General features: G+C 42.5%; 1 protein-coding gene and 1 long non-coding RNA gene across 9 annotated transcripts in view; both read right to left on the bottom strand.

Moving 5' to 3' along the window:
* The window catches only part of EXOC4 (exocyst complex component 4), a 381,730-nt gene that overhangs the window by 230,353 nt on the left and 139,095 nt on the right, over positions 1–12,282 (bottom strand). The gene's annotated exons all lie outside the window — the stretch shown is intronic.
* The window catches only part of LOC106038717 (uncharacterized), a 55,901-nt gene that overhangs the window by 23,340 nt on the left and 20,279 nt on the right, over positions 1–12,282 (bottom strand). For all 4 annotated transcript variants that reach the window (XR_010832971.1, XR_010832991.1, XR_001208785.3 and 1 more), the window contains exon 1: positions 1–12,282. This exon is cut by the window's right edge. This is a non-coding gene — a long non-coding RNA (uncharacterized lncRNA).

The raw sequence follows: 12,282 nt of genomic DNA on the forward strand, positions 1-12,282 counted from the left end.
CTCCATCACGGGGGAATTTCTTATGAGATCACAGTACCCAGCAACCACGTTGACCCAGCTGCTGAAGGGGTCACTCCTCGGTCCCACCTCAGTGAACATCCACCACTTAGAGCGGCGGTCCTCCAGCAGGCTGGACTTCCTAATCCGATGCCTTCAAACCGCTTCCTCCACTGAAGTGGTGCCAGCTTCCCTCAGCTCAGGTTTCTCTGCTCCAGCCCGTATCATCACCTGCCGCTTCCAAAGAAAAAGCACCAGCTGTTCTTCGTCCCTCCCACAAACAGCTTAATCCTTCCTGGCAGAAGAACAAGCTGGTAGTAAAGCTGGTCATTAACGGGTTTCAGCTGGAAATGAGAGAACAGCTTCTGCCCGTCAGGAGCAGCGAGGTCCCGCATTACCCTCCCAGTTGAATCGCGAGGACAAACATCCCGACCGGCTCCGTGATGGAGTCCCACAACTTTACCTACAGAACCCAAAGATTTCGCTGCCTTACAAACGTGTGGGAGCTGGATTCGGTAGTGCAGGCAACCCTCCAAATCCTGCAATTTTAATTAGAAATATCCATCTCTAAGAAAGAAGCCGGTTACCAATGTTTTACATAATATATTCTACTCTGCCATGAAATTATAGTTCAGTCCCTGAAATGCACAGAAGTTTGTTTTCTTTTTATAACAGTAAATATTTTGGCACAAGAATGCCACCCACTTTGCCAGATGTTTCATCAAATGTTATTAGTATTTTAGCTTTTTAATATTATATATAAATATTTGGCGTGCTCTCCATATAGTTCCCCCCTGAGCTTTTCCTCACAGTGCAGTCTTTCTAAAAATATTATTTCTAATAATTATAGGTGCTTCTTGCAAAATTTTCCAGTTCGGATTTTGTAGAATTCAGGCCTGATTATGTGACTATTATTATGACTGATGTGTGATTTCAACAGTGTTAACGCATGTTAATATTGAAAAAAAAGAAGTAGATATATTTCTAGCTCTTTCCTAATACAACACAATTTAACCTTGAAAAAAAATATAAGCCTGCAGAACCAGTTGTAATGTTCTAAGTTCAAGAAATGATAAAAACAAATGGTTAATTAATTGGTAGCCAGGAAAAAAAAAATGGATTTATGGAGGAAATAATAAAAAGAACAAGTTAGGCCATTCAGCAGATTATATACTTGGAAATCATGAATCTTCAGGTCAATTTAAGGCCTCAGTCACGCCTTGCACCATCCTGTTGTCAGTTAATTTTGCTATCTCTGCCAGTGGACAATACTGAGACCACAAGAAAATGACAGCCAAACTCATTCTTTATATTATTTCCCCGGGACTATGAGTGAAGATGTACTAAACACACACTGTTACATTCACATCTTGGCCAGACAAAAGAAAAATCAACTGAAAGAGTTTGTCCTTTCCCTTTTCACTATTCGAAGCGGAGTTTCACTATTCAAACCGTCCAACGCCGCCTGCCAACTGGTTCAAAGAAAAATATCTAAAAACGGGAAAACTGCAGCATAAAGCAAATAAATCCAATAAACCAAGTTCACAAACACCTTTCCACCCACCCTCCATCCCCCCAAGCAGCTGGAACCCATTGATGCTCAGCCAGCGAGAGGTGCCTACAAAAGGATGCTCTGCCAGATAAGCCCACTTCTCTTTAGGGCTCTTTGAAAGGGATGTCTATGTGAGTATGCGTTATTATTTACTTTATAACATGTCAAAAAAAAAAAAAAAAAGAACAAATGACACCAGAAAACTATAGGGGAAAGGAAATGAGATACTAAGAAAAAAATCACCCCGAACCTACAATCAGAGCCAGCTGTAGGCCAATTAAACTCAACAGTTTACAGATGTTCACAGGAGAATACTCATTCACAATTTAACCAAATTGATCCACTTTCTTAAAAACTCTTGGGACTTGGTACACAAAGCTTACTTTTCTTTAGGGCTCTCCAACTAAAGTTTACAGCCCCCTTTTGCTCTAATACATGCCAGGAAACACTCCCTGGAAAAGAGGAGATCAAACTCAGAGCTTAACCCCTTCCCCACTGGCAGCTCTGTGAGCTCCTCTTCCATTGCTTCACAGCAGAGTTTGGAGAAGTTCAGCTGAAACCCCAGAAATCATTCCTCTGTCGTTCACGTCACTCCCAACCATCCCTTCTCCCAGCAGAACAACACACCTCACTAATGACTCTTTCTATTATTAAATTTAATTAGGAAGGTATTTGGTTAGGCCACTGGAGGCCAGCAAGCAAGGAAAAGAAAAAAAAGAAAAAAGATGACTCAAGGAATTAAAGTTAAAAAAAACTATTAAGAGGTATGACAATAACAGCACACTAAGCTCCTTTTATTCTGGACTCCTTAAGCAGTTAGGTGAGTATGACAACAGAGGTGCATCATGACTTGCGCTACCCAAACCACCCCATATAAACACTGCTATTCTTTCCTGTCCTGCTTTAACTGCTCAGCTTACCCAGGATTATCTCAGTTTAACCCAGCACCTGAGCTTCACTTTCTTCCCCTCCCCCTCAAGACTCTCATGAAAATATTACAAGTGAGACCAAGGCTCTTTCACATATACGAGATGGAACATTATTAATAAATATTACACTACAGAGCATTTTTCCACGACTTCTATGTATTAACTAATCAGTCTTCACTGATGGCTCAGGATATGTGAACGGTTTCTCTCCGAGGACAGTTAGACAAGGTAGACGTGAAAGGTCAGCAACCGCCAGCCCCACGTGTACTGCAGCAAACATCATCAGGACTTAAATACCAAAGCAGCCTACATTCAACTTGCTTTAACCTGTACTATCTAATGAGGAATGACTACTCAAAGCTGGTGCCCCTTAAAACTCAGAATACTTCCCATGCAGCAGCTTTTGTTTGCCTGCTATTTTATGTAGCAAAGGCTTTTGGCTTCCCTTACAAATCCACATAACGTTCGCAAAAGTCTTGTCCTCCTCCAGTCTGAATAAACATTGGACCGGTGAGCATCTGAGGCAGCACCCTGACAACACCCGCACCTCGGAGAAAACAGCACAGCTGTTTCTGCACAGCCTCTTAAAAACTGCACACGGAAAGGGGGCAGGTGAGCTGAACGCCTGCATAGAGACAACATTGGCCAGGCATTGACCATAGTACCACAGAACCACACAATACCCCAAGTTGGAAGGGACCCACCAGGATCACCGAGCCCAACTCCTGGCTCCACACAGGACCACCCAAACACCAAACCCCATGTCTGAGAGCCTTGTGTAAATGCTTCTTGAGCTCTGCCAGGCTCAGTGCCGTGACCACTGCCCTGGGCAGCCTGTCCCAGTGTCCAACCACCTCTGGGTGCAGAACCTGTCCCTGAGCCCCAGCCTGACCCTCCCCTGTCCCAGCCCCATGCCGTTCCCTCGGGTCCTGTCGCTGTCCCCAGAGAGCAGAGCTCAGCGCCTGCCCCTCCGCTCCCCTCGTGAGGGAGCTGCAGGCCGCCATGAGGCCTCCCCTCGGCCTGCTCTGCTCTGGGCCGAACAAACCAAGGGCCCTCATCCGCTTCTCATACTTCTTCCCCTCTAGACCCTCCCCCATCTTTGTAGCCCTCCTTTAGACACTAATACTTTTATGTCCTTCTTATACTGTGACGCCCCAAAAAGCACACAGTGCCTGAGGTGAGGCCGCACCAGCTTGGAGCCGAGCAGGACAATCCCTCCCCTCACTCAGCAAGCCAGGCTGTGCCCGAGGTACCCCCAGGACCACGTTAAATAAGTTATCCATACTCACATTTACCCAGCTAGCAAAACACAAAACGTAGTTTAATGCACTCTGTGTCTCGCCAGAGCTAGAGCTAATTAACCTCAGTACCACGCTGTGCTACTTCACACAACTTTTCTCTTGCCCGTACCCCATGATGAACTCCTATCTGCTCAAAGCCAAAAAGTCATCTCACAGCCGCCTACCAAATACTCCACTGGCACACATCTACGTGTACCACAGCAGTGCTAAATGTCTCCAGGACACCCCCATCTTTCAAAAACCACTAGCATGCCGTGCAGCCTCAGCAGCCTCGGGGATATTCATGTTAAGGCTTTGGAAAACAAGATATGATCAAACAATGTGAGGGCTGGAACACCTCTCCGATGAAGAGAAAGCTGGCTTCGTTTAGTCTAGTGAAGAGACAGCCAGGGGAAGACCTTATTGCGGCCTTTCAATGCTTAAAGGCGGCTTATAGGAAAGACTTTTCGCCAAGGCCTGCAGTGATAGGACAGGGGGTAATGTTTTCAAATTGAAAGAGGTGGGATTTAGACTAGATATTAAAAATATTTTATTTTATTTTTTTACAACAAGGGCAGTGATGCCCTGGCCCAGGCTGCCCAGAGGAGCTGTGGCTGCCCCATCCCTGGCGGTGCCCAAAGCCAGGCTGGATGGGGCTGGGGGCAGCCGGGGCTGGTGGGAGGTGTCCCTGCCACTGGCACGGGGTCGGAACTAAACCATCTTTAAGTCCCTTCCAATCCAAGCCATTCTGCGATTCTATGTTATCCATTTCTCAAGAAGTAAAACTTCATTTTTACATAGGCTAGTGGGAAATCACGGTTCTAGTGCAGGGGAAAAGCAGCATGTATGAGGGAATCAATTCAGACCTGAGAAAAATAAAGTTACACCGCTTTCAAATATATTGAACACTTTTACTGTTTACTTTGAGTACAGCAGAGAATCGTCCACATAAGAAAAATCAAGGCCAAAGTCAATAATGAAGATGCCTTGTAATAACTAAATGCTATTTCCACCTCCAGTTCCAAAAATCTTTTAAGGTTCAACACTCAGAAGATCCCTTTACTTCCGTTGTCCCTTAAGCTCTTTCCACACTCCACATTGTACTATCCATAAACCTCCGTATGTCCCATTTGCCATGACATTTGCCAGAAGACACCCTCAAATGTGTGTTATTTGCAACTCCGTGTCTCGTCCCTGGACAGTGGCTTCTGCTAATCAGAGCACAGAACAGCCAAGTTTTACCTATTTTTCCCTCACCGTTTGTTTCCTCAACACAGTTGCCGATGTGTAACTTTTTTTTCCCCCATGGACTGCATGCGTCTTTGCACCTTGTGCTTCTTTCAGATTTGCCTGATATCAATCACATCAGCAGGAGGGACAGAAAGCACCATCATAAAGGACTCATTTCCTTTATGATAGTACTCATTTCCTAGAAAATCAACCTAAAACCATAATATAGCTGCTATCAACTGAATTTTAAATCCACATTCATCTCTTGGTAAGATAGCATTCATTCCACTCATTTCTAAAAAGACAGGGTTATTTTTCCCAAATCTAGAGGATATTGAAGAAATTATCATTGATATACTGGAGATCAAATACCTGAAAGCATAACCATGATCAAGATATCAATTTCTACCTTCCATCAGTTATCTCTCACGTAGCAGAAAACTATCAGTTTGGCAATGCTCTGAGGGGGATGTGCATTTCAGAAAGAGCATACAGTAAACTATGTATTGATGAAACACAAGAGCATTTGAGAATAAAAAATATGAAAATAGAAAGAACTTGCATTTTCATTCCCTCTAGTCCCATTATATGAGAGCATTCCTCTGGTTTCTGGCATGACAGATTCAAGTCACATCACTGAATGCTTTTCTGGATATCCACACTCTACAGAGATGAGGACTATTTGGAAAAAAAATGTCAAGGAGAAAAGGAAACAAATCACAAAATCACACGTACACTAATCTGCGTTGCTGTGGGAACAGTTTCCCTTTAATAACCACCACTTCTTAATTTCATAAATATTGAAGATGTGCAAAATTCAGCATCAATATAACACAGTCTGAAAGCAGTAAAAATTTCCTCATGCTAAAATTTATGTGATGTAAAACTTCATTAAACTTCCACAGCTTCAGAGTATATAGTTAAGTATATTTTCTGCCTTCTTTTCCGATGCACTGTAAGAGTATGCACTACTGCACTACATGGAAAACATGCACACTAGCAAATGAATTTGTTTTGCTTACTTCCTCCCAAATCCTTAGAGATTTAATATTCATGTAAGATGCATAAATCACCCATAAAATCTCAACAGACCTTCCCAACTCCTTTATGGAAACAGGAGGCTCTTGTCATTTGATGCCTACTGATGACTAAGGCCCATACATATGATAAAAATCCATGGAAAACATCTCAAAGTTACATCGTCCTGTCAGTAAGATGAGGCTCTCAGAGGCTTCAAGTTTTAACTCTCTCTGCTTCTGCTTCTTCCATTTCTTCCTCCCTCCTCATTATTCATGTTGAACTGAAGCTCACATTCCACAAATAAGACAACTTAAAGGAGCTCTTAGATGCACAATAAAATGTCGCAACAAATAAAAACAAAGGTAATGGAAAAAGGAGCAGATCTCACGTGAGGTGGAGTGACCTGTGCCATGAAGACTCCAGAGAGGTTCTGCTCATGCCGTAACCACTTTGCAGAAGTTTTATTTCCAATGGATCTCCGGTGAATCCCCTCTGCTCCCAAAAATCATACCGAGGGCGCGTCTACAAGGGTCTCGTACAAAGCTGAAGACTCCAATCAACTGGATTGCATGAAGTCCATGTAGGTTTGAGGTTTAATTGAAAATGGCAGAAACTTTCTGGTTATCAATTAGCCTTAGACACCTATAGGAAGAGTCTGTCTTCATTGCCGTAATACACACTTGCAATTCTATAGTGAGCTTAAATATCTGAACATGAGTATCTTAGAGGCGTCAGATTGCTAGAGTCCCATTAGGACTAATATGGGGAAAAATAAGTGTAGGCTGGAGTGGATTTTTTGTCCCTGCAAGCTGTTTAAATTACTTGCTGTAAACATGAAGAATTACGAAAAGAAGATTTCTAAATTATTTCCATGTTAGTACTCACAGGCCTTGATCCCACAAATAATTAGGCACACAGACATGCGATTAATCAAAATGACTTCCATACATTTAGTGGCACTTACATTTTTACAGTATGTGGACATATGGCAATATTAAGAGATTAAAATCTGTCAATATTTTCAATACAAGCTTGTCTCTGAGAAAAGGAGGAAGAAAAAAACTTGAAGTTTTGATTGCCACATACAGCTCATATTGAAAACCAAAAAAGTCATTAGCTCTTACGAGACCCAATTCCATTTTATCCAGTCTTGGTCTACTGTCGTCCACTTTAGTCCAATGTAAGGGCACTTTTAAGCTCCAAAACAACGTAGTCAGGGTTTTCTAACTATGCCAGTTTAATGGGATAACCTTATTCTTTTTTGCCTGTGTGACTTCAATACGCAAACAGAACGGTCGCCGTATGTTGAACACCTATTTTCTATTGTCGTTAAAAATGCAGACGGTAAAAGAAAGCTCAGAGTATAAGTCACACTGTGCAGAGAAAAGACCAACTAGATGATTGCTTCTGAGCAAAAAGCAGTTGCAGCAACTGCATAATACATAACACATCCTCCTCTTTAGAAATAGGATGCAGAAGTAGAAGGAGAAAGCTCCTTTGGACGTCAGGAGAATTAGCTCCACACACGTATGGAAATTCCATTTAGGATAAGAATCAGTGACAGGAAACAGCCAGGAGGGACTATTTGTACTGAAATACAAGCCGTTAACTTGAGCCAAGCTAACAGCAAATGACTACACCGGCAACTGCTGGCTGCAGATAATTAGTTTAGAACCTATTTTAACATGAATATTTTATCGTGCAGCACAAAACTCGTTATGGAGAAGAATTAGAGAGCCAGGACGTCTGGAAGCACTGGAGAGGTGATCTGTCAGGTCCCTGTAAAGAGCCTTCCAGGAGAAAGAAAGTTTAGTGATTCAGCGAGACTGGATTTCATTAAAGCTACAACAATCCATTAAGACCGTATCTGGTCACAAGCTCAGGAGTGCAGGTAACTGTATTTTAATGACTTAACTATGTGCCGCTGTACATACACACACAGCACCGTTTACAGAATCACCTCAGCTGGTATTTTCCTCAGAGACGCGGTGTTCATTTTAATCATGAACTGCTAGAACATCCAGTAAATTCTTCCTGGGAAACTTAACAACTTGCTCTGTCCCCGCGGCAGAACTGCACGTCCTGGTACGCCAAAGCTGGGCTGGTACATTAAAACCTGTCCTCTACACACCGTGAGGATACCGACCCCTGCGCGAGGGGAACACTAAAAAGGTGGGTCTGATGTCTATTTGCCAGGCTGGCTGGAAAAAGAACACAAAGTTCAATTCATGGCACTTCTCTTTTTTTTTCTTTTCTCCATCAGGCAGGAAATTAAATATAGATCCTAAAGACCTTGAGAAGCCTTAGCTGTAAAGACTGCCTTTATTTGTCAAAAACACTGTATCTTGAGTCTGTACGGGCTTCTAGCTGGAACTGAACTAAAGCTGGGGTTTTAAAATACGCTAAGAGGAAACAAAGTAAATGCCCGTGTTTGAATATTTCCATTTTACAAGCAGTTACTTGGGAAGAAAGACCCCCGCAAAATAATCATGTAGGCATAGCAAATGTGAATCTCTTCTGATTTGTCTTGAAGTTGTTACCTATCACATTCAACTGCTTAAACTACCTTTAGCATTTAGAGCCTGAACACAATCCAATACACATTAAAAACCGACTTATCTAGACAAGTATCTGCCACATGCAGTTAGCATCTGTGGCGTGATTTAAATGCCAGCCACAAGCACTCCTGGAAAGCAGAGGCCAGGACTTCAGATCTCCGAAGCTTCTTCCCTTGGGTTATAAAATACTGCACATCTCCCTCTCGTTGCAATCCGGACGCCAGAACAAAACCTAAGAATTATAATAGAGTGACAAAACTAAGGATTATCGCAAATTCATGTATGATGTTATTTTAAAAAAAACAGTTTTAAAAATGATGTATGGGATACACTACAAATCCATGTAGTTAAGACAGGAGCCAGCTCACATCCCCCTGCTCAGTTTCTTGTACCAGTGCAACACCTGCTACACTGTGTTGTTACACCACCAGTACAGACAGTCTATGTTAGCCAACAACATATATTCTGGCAAAAACAGGCCTGTATTTCACCTCCGCTTGTTCCAAAGACTTTGCAGATCCACCTTCCTTTGGGTGTGCAAGGATAAGGACTTGCATGGGCTCTTGTCCTACTCAAGGTATCCTGCCTATCCCTACTCTAAACTTGCTTCCACAATGGAAAATCCAGCTGGACAAGAAACAAAATAGGTCTGATAGAAGAACCGGGATCCCAAAAAAATTGGGGTTTGGTGCTACTGATCTCAGTAACAGATGACAGAAATGCATCTCAACCATATTCACCCACAATAGCTACTCACAGACATGCTTAGCTCCATACTACTCTGCATATTGTTGAAGTGTACTTTGTTGAACAAAAATACAGTTTCTCATAGCTTCTGCATTTAAGCTGACCCACAAAATAAGTAACCTTCACTGAGAAAAGACATGAAATAAAAAGAAAGGGTAACAAAAGAAGCACCACAGGAGACCGTGGGTGATCACTAGAAGAGATTTTTAGTTGCCAATGTAAACAGTTGTAGTCATGAAGATGGATTAAATCCCCCATGAAAAAAATGAAGCAAAGAGCTTACAGCATATTCAACAGGTCTCTGTCGTTCTCCGAGTGCCTATATATGTTGCTGGAACTAATGACTGGGGTACACGTGCAAGGTCTTGCACCCACAGGCTCCTATTTCAGAGCCCAAACACTCACTGTCTCTATAAGGGAGATGGAAAGAAGATGGCATCACGCCACAGCAGAAGTGTAGAGAAGTTCTAGCAAGATTCCCTTAATTCAGTCACATCGAACTCTTATTATCAGGGCAAATACCAGCTCCTGGTTTACACCTACCCTGCTGAATTGGGTAACTTGCTCTTGACTACAGAAGACCTCAGTTGCATGGGCCAAGGAAAGTTCCCATCCAAAATTCCCTACAAAAATGTCAACCAAAGCTTTATGGTTACCACAGCTGTCCTTGCAAGAACTGTTTAAAGCCCTGCTCCCTACCATACAGAGCCTTGGAGCATCATCAAAAACAACTGCACAATTACTTTAAAAGAAGCCAATGACATTCCCTCTGGCTACAGGAGAGTGGAAAAGTAGATATGGCAAGAGGTTCTGAGCAGCTTTAGGTACTTTTTCATTAGGGCAACATGTTACTTAACCCAAATGTGCAGGTAAAACCACAACCAACTTTGGGAAGGATCTAACATCAAATGAGTAGACGCGTAGTCAAAACACTGGCGATGAACTTGGAAGGATTTTCACAAAGCTGGACAGTACCGTTCTCACCCATCACCGGGCAGCTAACATCTGGAAAATTTCAGAAGACAGCCTCGGAAGCACAGAATGGCTATGGCATGCCCATATTATCACAGCATGAGAAAAGCAATCTTTGGAAAGCAGCAGGAGAGAAAGTGTGTTGGTACCACAATAAAAAAGAGAGGGCATTTCCCTACGTCTTCCTACCTAGAGCAGAGCTGTAAGCACTAGAAAACATATTTCACTAAAGAAAAGCAGCCCAAAATTGTATCCTCTGAGACTGGCTTTTTAAGATTGTGGGGGGTCACACTAGCCACAACTAGATGCTCCTCGCAGCACTGGACAGGCTGTATAGACTAGGTTTAACCACAAAGTGAGAAAGGCTCCATTCCTGGAAGGCATCCATCCTGCTACACTGCAGAAGGGCGTTTTCTTTAACTACTGATCTGGTGGGATAGCCAAAACTGTTCAAAAGATGCAGTGAACCAGCACCAGCCTTGTTTGTTTGCTTTTTAACACCTGGGAGGCACGTAATGGCACAGGGATGTTCCAAAACAACTGTCCCTTTCCTGAGGACCCTGCCTATAAGGATTAGCACACCAAGGAGATGGACCAAGTCCAGTAAAACATCTACTGGTGTATACTTACCCCATCGCCTAGCTATTGAGCTAAACAGTCCTACAATTAACCGTGATATAACTACGTGTCTTTACATGACTCAAAACAGTAACACAACTGCTTGAAAACAAGATTTTTAAAGGTTATTGTATTTATTTGTGAGTGTGTATACACACACACACACATATATATATATAAATATTAAAGAAACTGGCCTTACCCGGCCTTAAGAATAAAACTACTGAATGTATTTTTGTTGCTTTTTCATCATTTAAACTATAAATGTTATTCGTTACACCATTATTTCTGCACCATGAAGGCACATTTAAACCAGTTAGCAGTATTGTTTTAAAGATACCCAAACTCCTTTAATTCCATCTACTCGCAGAAGCTGAATCAAAACAAAAATTATTCTGTCTTTCTGGAGACAAGAAAGCGTATGGAGCCCACCTTACCCCGACTAATGAAGTGTTGGAAGCACTTGTTCCTGTATTACTGACATGCTCATTAAATCCATTTGTTTATTTCTTCTTCTTCTTCTTCTTCTTCTTCTTCTGGTAATTACTGTAACAACAGTAAGTCACATAAAACTTCAGCCTTTACCACTGCCATCTTATTTCACTGCTGTACTCATTTTGCTTTATCTCTTGGGCAAATTCAGCGATTGCAAATCAGCTTGACTACAGGTGGTGGAAACCCAGCAAGAGTCACCATATGGTGATCCATATGCTTTGGCACTGCATCAGCATGTGACAGAATACTGGGATATGCCCGCGGAGGAACTGAGGGACGCCGCATTACTTCTTTCTCTGACTGACCTCGAGGATTTCAATTTGAATCCCATGCCGCAGAAGGCACTCAAAACACCGCGTAAGGCATCGAGTGTAGTGGAGCCAGTTTTCACTCTTTCACTTAACGTGAGTTGGGCAGATAGTGACAGAGCCAAATCCCGTAGAGTTTTCACGTGCTGTTAACAGTAAGTACTTGGCTGGTCCCTTCACAACAATACCATGCTAACACCAGCTCCTAGACCTGGGGCTCGCTGCTCTGAACAGCCACTATAAGGTCACCACAACTCATGAAATGGGTCCAACTTGCAAGCACTGCAAGCTCCCACCTCATCCTCATGTATCAGCTAACAGAAGAATATGACGACGGGTAAGATTTGGCACGGTGCTTGTACAAAGATCCTGCACAAAGATCTGTGCCTAACTGTAATACAACCCATTGAAACTCAAAATAGGAACTAAACTTGCTTGCTTGGGCTTAACGCATCAATGGTTTTCATGCATCTCACTTTAATCTCAAATAGGCATTTAACAGGAACCTTTTTCACAGCTAAAAAACTTTCAGACAAAGCTCAGCTTCAGATCCCCTTGCTTTTATCACTGGTACAA

This window comes from Anser cygnoides, chromosome 1 (genome assembly GCF_040182565.1).
Source record: "Anser cygnoides isolate HZ-2024a breed goose chromosome 1, Taihu_goose_T2T_genome, whole genome shotgun sequence".
In the NCBI taxonomy this organism is placed as follows: domain Eukaryota; kingdom Metazoa; phylum Chordata; class Aves; order Anseriformes; family Anatidae; genus Anser; species Anser cygnoides.